The sequence below is a fragment of the Nicotiana sylvestris genome, chromosome 11 (genome assembly GCF_000393655.2).
Source record: "Nicotiana sylvestris chromosome 11, ASM39365v2, whole genome shotgun sequence".
In the NCBI taxonomy this organism is placed as follows: Eukaryota; Viridiplantae; Streptophyta; class Magnoliopsida; order Solanales; family Solanaceae; genus Nicotiana; species Nicotiana sylvestris.
In genome coordinates this window covers 3481158-3487314 of record NC_091067.1, presented here as the reverse complement: position 1 = coordinate 3487314, position 6157 = coordinate 3481158, and the positions used below count along the sequence as shown (strand labels likewise).

Below are 6157 nucleotides of genomic sequence, written 5' to 3'. Positions count from 1 at the left end.
CGTATGATATTTTTAGACTTGTGTGCATGTTTGGTTTGGAGCCCCGATGGCTCGGGTGAGTTTTGGATAGGCCACAGAGTGAGTTTGGACTTAGAAAATCTGTTGTTGCATCTGGTATCTGTTGCAGGCCTCTGAACTCGCAATTGCGAGATCAGGCTTCGCATTTGCGAGCTTCACAGGCTTGGCAATTGCGAGGGTTTTATTGCAATTGCGATGATGACCTGAGCGAGCATAGTTTGCATTTGCGAACGTATCTTCGCATTTGCGAAGTCATCAGGGAGGGACAACCATCGCAATGCGACCAAAGGTTCACAATTGTGACAATAGCAGACATGCAGCAGGTTTGCATTTGCAATACCTGTCTCGCATTTCTGGTCGCAAATGCGACATCTGCAATTGATAAAAACACAACTTAGATGGTATTTCAACTTGTTCTCTCAAATTTTCAAAGCCTAAGCTCCCATAGGCGATTTTCCAAAGAAAAGTCCTTCCCCAACTCATAGGTAAACGATTTCTAACTCATTTTCCTTCAATCTATTCCATCTTTTTACAAGATTTCATCACAAAATCTAGGAATTTTCATTGGGAAATTGGGTGTTTGGGGTAGAATTTAAGAATTTTAAAATTTGGAGATTTAGATCTCAAATTGAGGTCGGATTCCAAAACTAATTGTATATCCGGGCTCAGGGGTGAATGGGTAATCAGGTTTTGGTTCGAACTTCGAGTTTTGACCAAGCGGGCCCGATGTCGGTTTTTGACTTTTTGGGGAAAATGTTGGGAAACCTATAATTAAGAATTGGAATTAAGTTCTTTAACATTTATTGATATTATTAAGTTAATTATGATTAGATACAAACATATTGGAGGTGGAATCGAGAGGTAAAGCGGTAATTGAGGTTTGATTGTAGTCGTGAAATCGAGGTAAGTGTTGTGGCTAACCTTAGCTTGAGGGATTAGGTATTTTTGCCTTATTTGCTGTCACACCCCTTTTCACCCTCCAAGAGATAATGTGTGCAAAATGTTATGGATTGTGGGTTAAAGAGCTTTTCCAATTAAAGTGACAAATTTTAAATAAGGATTATTTTATTTATAGAGTCGCCACTTGGAATTGATTTTTGCCGGTGTTCCAAGTCACCTTTTATTTGAATCCCTATTCAAAGGAAGGTTTGACTCTATTATTATTGGTCTCCAAAAATAAAGTCCGGGTAAGGAATTCTGTTGACCGGGGAGAAGTTGTAAGGCATTCCCTGAGTCCCGTGGTTCTAGCACGGTCGCTTTATTGACTACACTTGGCTTGAATTAAACTTGGATAAACTGTGATTTATTTGATTTTTATGCTTTTCTTATGTCCGTTTTTATTTATTTTTAAAAAAAAATTAAAGAAAAGATTTGAATAATAATCTATAACTTAACTAATGAGAGAAAATTATTGTTATGAGTACTAATTTAAAAGATGAGACTAATGAGAGAAAATTATTAATTGACATTGCTTAAAACTAGTAAGATGTGGGCTTGTCTTGACATTGAATGAGGCAACCCATTATTGGGTTGATGGAGTCAAATGGGCTCATTTCCAAGACAAAATCCAAAAGCCCATATGCTTTTGGACTTTAAATCTGCAGATATGACCTTTTAAAGCTATGTTACAGATTTGTCCATATCTTGCTATTTGCAATCCGTAGCCAACTATTTACAAAAATAAGTTTACAGGTTGTCTTTCTAATCTACAACTTAACTACCTTACTAAATAAGTATTTTTTAAGAGATAAAAAAAGATTATTGGGACTCTAAAATATAATAATAATAATAATAATAATAATAATAATAATAATAATAATAATAATAATAATAATAATAATAATAATAAAAACTTAGCTTGGTGACAACAAAGGAACAAACATGGCTACAAGGGTTCAAATTTTAAAATATATGCTCCTTTCAGACAACCAAATGCCAATGGAATTATATCTAATGCTTTGCAAAAATAAAAATAATTAAAGATGCTTAACACAATTTAATTAACTAACATATCGTTATAACATTATCAAACATTCAAGAGCATATAAAAATTAATTACAATAGAAGGATGAAGCTACTAATATTTCCAAGCGTCATTATCTTTCATTCAAACTCGATTTTATGAGTTTACATGGTCCGAAAATTACCTGGACAACAGAAAGAAGAACAAATATAGCAGAGTCAGCTCTTTCCAAAATCAACAGCAAAACAATTAAACGGGCAACAACAACAACAAAAGACAGCGACAACTGGCAGATTTAAGCCCAAGAAAATAAACTAGAAATACCCCAGCAAAACAGTACAATTATGTAACTCCAGAAAAATCTTTCAAGACTACTCTATTTTCCTTAAACAAGTTTTTCACTTAAGAATCAACACATAAAAGCTGCTAAGGGATATTATAGCTACTGATTTTTTCTCTTTTTTGTGTGTCTAGAGCTCTCTCAGTAAGATGGGATGTCCTCCTTTTATATCAAAACAATCAGCTATTTCAAAAAAATTAAAAATCAATCTTTGTGACAGATTTTTCTACAAAATCTGCTCTTAAATTCAAAATGCCAGACTTTCTGGTTCAATCTTGTCAAGTATTTCAAACAAAATCTGCTTTCCATTATTCAAAGACAGACTTTTATTCAAACATTGTCCAAAGGTCTACATTTGCTTACCAAACAATTTGACTTTTGAGTGTTGTACTCAAAGAGTCTTGAAGTAGTAAATAAACAATCAAACAAATACCATATACTCTTAAGTATTTTTCACTAGCTCACTTTTATCAACACAAAACTATTTTACTACTTCAACAAGTGCAAAAACAGAAAATTTGACATTTCAAACTTCAAAAACTAATGCTAAAATAATTAATAATAGACAAAAATAAGATCTGAAAAAATAAAAATAAAATAAAAAATCAGCCACGAAAAATAATAGGATTTTTACCATTTTATAATTCAAGTGGCCGAAAAAATGGTGGTATGCCAAAAGAGGGTGTTCGGGGAGGTTGCCGGAATTTGGCCGGATTTTGATCGCCGGATTTTCATGGTGAAATTGGCATCAATAGCTAGGTCTTGAGGAGCTATATCCATTGCTGTAAGTATTGTGGGGGTGGTAGTGGTTGGAGCTTCAAGAATTTGGGCAAAAAAGTGACGGGAAAGTTTCCTAGATCTAAGATTCAAGGAGTTTGAGGGATTTTTGAAGGATTTGGTTTGGAGATATGGAAGGAGGAAGTTGTGGAGATTACATGGTATGAATTTGGAGGTGTTCCGCCGCCGGTGGTGGGTGGAGCTGGGGCGGCGTAGAGAGAGTGATGAGAGAGAGAAGAGAGAAGAAGGAGAAAAGAATTATGGGTGAAAATGAGGACAATTTTTACATTTTTGAGGCTTTAAATACCTAAGTCAAGAGTGAATGAGATCCATTGGATCAAGATGGAATGGATGGGTATGATTTGATCTTGTTTCATTTAGTGAAATAACGTAGTTTTGAGGCAAACTACGTAGCTTCAGACCCTTTCAATGGCAGCCCTTTATCTTGCACTCTTGGACACTTTTTCTTTCAAATTTGGCCAAATTTCTTCCTTAATCCTACTTTTAAAACTAATTTTACACAAATAATTTAATTAAATAACTTATTCTAATGATTAATTAACTAGATTAATTCACCAACTGAATAGCTAGTTAATTCTTAAAATGCACAAATGAAGAAAGAACTATTTTTTTTAGTATTTTATGATAGGAAATATGCAATTAAAATCACAAAAATTGAGAAAAATAATTAAAATAACAAAACACTAATAACTTTAGGAGGTGTTAAATAGTGCAAAAATTAGGTGTTCACAGCTGCCCCTCTTTGCTCGAGAACATGAAGAGTTTTTGTGCAAAGAAAATTGAATGCCTTAGCTAATTTTTGCTCACATGTCACTCCAATGGAAGCAATTTTTTTTTTGAAAAAAAGGTGACCGAACCTTGCTTCCGAGGCTGCCTACATATCCTTGGCTATAAAGGAAATAAGTTAGTGTAGTTCTGGAAAATTTTGGTAGCTGGGACTACCAGACACTAGAGTTAAGACTGTTTCTGTTGTTGTTGTCGCTGTTGCTATTGCTGTTACTCGCTTCTTACATCAAAAAAGAAAAAGAGAAGAGTACTATATATATCTGCAAACTAAGAGTACAAAATTCCTATCTATGCGTCTTCTGGAGTTAAATCTTGATTTTTGACCTGCTCGCTTGCGTTGACCTTAGATTGGATTTTGATACTCTTTGAAGAAACGATTATGACTCAATTTCAGTTGCTTGTTTTCCTGATCTAAAATTGAGAAGATGAATCTTGAGAAGCTGGGTTACTGACACATTGTCAAAGTTAACTCCAACTATCCTGTGATCGAAAGACTTCTTTCTTCTGATGAGAAACTAAAACTGCAAGCTTTAATCTTCACTTGTGCTATACGGCCGAGCCTGCAAAACCATCAAAGACAAACAAAAACGAACAAAAAATTTTCTGCCCCAGTCTGGCACTAGAAACATTTTGTGAGTTATTAGAGAAATCTGTAAATTATTTAATTTATTGAAAAAGCAGACAGAAATAGTAGTATAAACTAGCTAAAAGAGATAAAATTTGGTAACGAATGATTGTGTAACCAGGGATCGGTATCCCGTACTACTGAAAGGAAATGTAACCAGGGGCCAGTACCCTATCTTACTGGAAGGAAATAGAATCAGGTGTTAGCACCATGTATTATTGATAAAGTGTTGAATCCTTCTAGGTGAAAAAAGGTTCGATCTGAGTTAAACTTTATTAAACAACCTGAGCGAAGATTACTTCTACCCGGAAACTATGAGCTGGATCCCCCTAAACGAAACGGTTCAACCTGGGTTAAGCTACGTAAAACACCCTGAGCGAAGATTACTTCTACCCGTAACTACGAACTGGATCCCCCTAAGCGAAACGGTTCTACCTGGGTTAAGCTACGTAAAACACCCTGAGCGAAGAGTACTTCTACCAGGAAAGTAGGAGCTGGATCCCCCTAGGCGAAACGGTTCTACCCGAGTTAAGCTACATAAAACAATCTGAGCGAAGAGTACTTCTACTCAGAACTACGAACTGGATCCCCCTAGGCGAAACAATTCTACCTAGGTTAAGCTACGTAAAACACCCTAAGCGAAGAGTACTTCTACTCGGAAACTAGGAGCTGGATCCCCCTAGGAAAAACGGTTCTACCTGGGTTAAGCTACATAAAATACCCTGAGCGAAGAGTACTTCTACCCAAAAACTATGAGCTGGATCCCCCTAGGAGAACGGTTCTACCTGGGTTAAGCTAAGTAAAACACCCTGAGCGAAGAGTACTTCTACCGGAAATATGAGCTGGATCCCCCTAGTCGAAACGGTTCTACCTGGGTTAAGCTACGTAAAACACCCTAAGCAAAGAGTACTTCTACCCGGAAACTATGAGCTGGATACCCCTAGGCGAAACGGTTCTACCTGGGTTAAGCTACGTAAAACACCCTGAGCAAAGAGTACTTCTACCCGGAAACTATGAGCTGGATCCACCTAGGCGAAACGGTTCTACCTGGGTTAAGCTACGTAAAACAACCTGAGTGAAGAGTACTTCTACCCGGAAATATGAGCTGGATCCTCCTAGGCAAAAAGGTTCTACCTGGGTTAAGCTATGTAAAAACAACCTGAGCGAAGAGTACTTCTACCCAGAACTATGAGCTGGATCCCCCTAGGCGAAAAGGTTCTACCTGGGTTAAGATAATGTAAAACAACCTGAGCGAAGAGTACTTCTACCCGAAAATATGAGCTGGATCCCCCTAGGCGAAAAGGTTCTACCTGGGTTAAACTACGTAAAACAACCTGAGTGAAGAGTACTTCTACCCGGAAATATGAGCTGGATCCCCTAGGCGAAAAGGTTCTACCTGGGTTAAGCTACGTAAAAATAACCTGAGCAAAGAGTACTTCTACCCAGAACTATGAGCTGGATCCCCCTAGACGAAAAGGTTTTACCTGGGTTAAGCTAATGTAAAACAACCTGAGTGAAGAGTACTTCTACCCGGAACAATGAGCTAGATTCCCTAGGCGAAAATGTTCTACCTGGGTTAAGGTTTGGTGACATTCGTTCTTTTAGAATCACCATTCTGCATGCTGTG

At 36.9% G+C, this 6157-nt stretch overlaps 1 long non-coding RNA gene across 1 annotated transcript; it reads right to left on the bottom strand.

Annotated features, from left to right (window-relative positions):
* Positions 1-2089: 2089 nt before the first annotated feature.
* LOC138882344 (uncharacterized) lies at positions 2090-3348 on the bottom strand. Its single transcript, XR_011403914.1, has 2 exons — positions 2956-3348; positions 2090-2165 (listed from the first exon to the last, which is right to left on the bottom strand). It is a non-coding gene; the product is annotated as an uncharacterized lncRNA (long non-coding RNA).
* Between the last annotated feature and the right edge of the window lie 2809 nt (positions 3349-6157).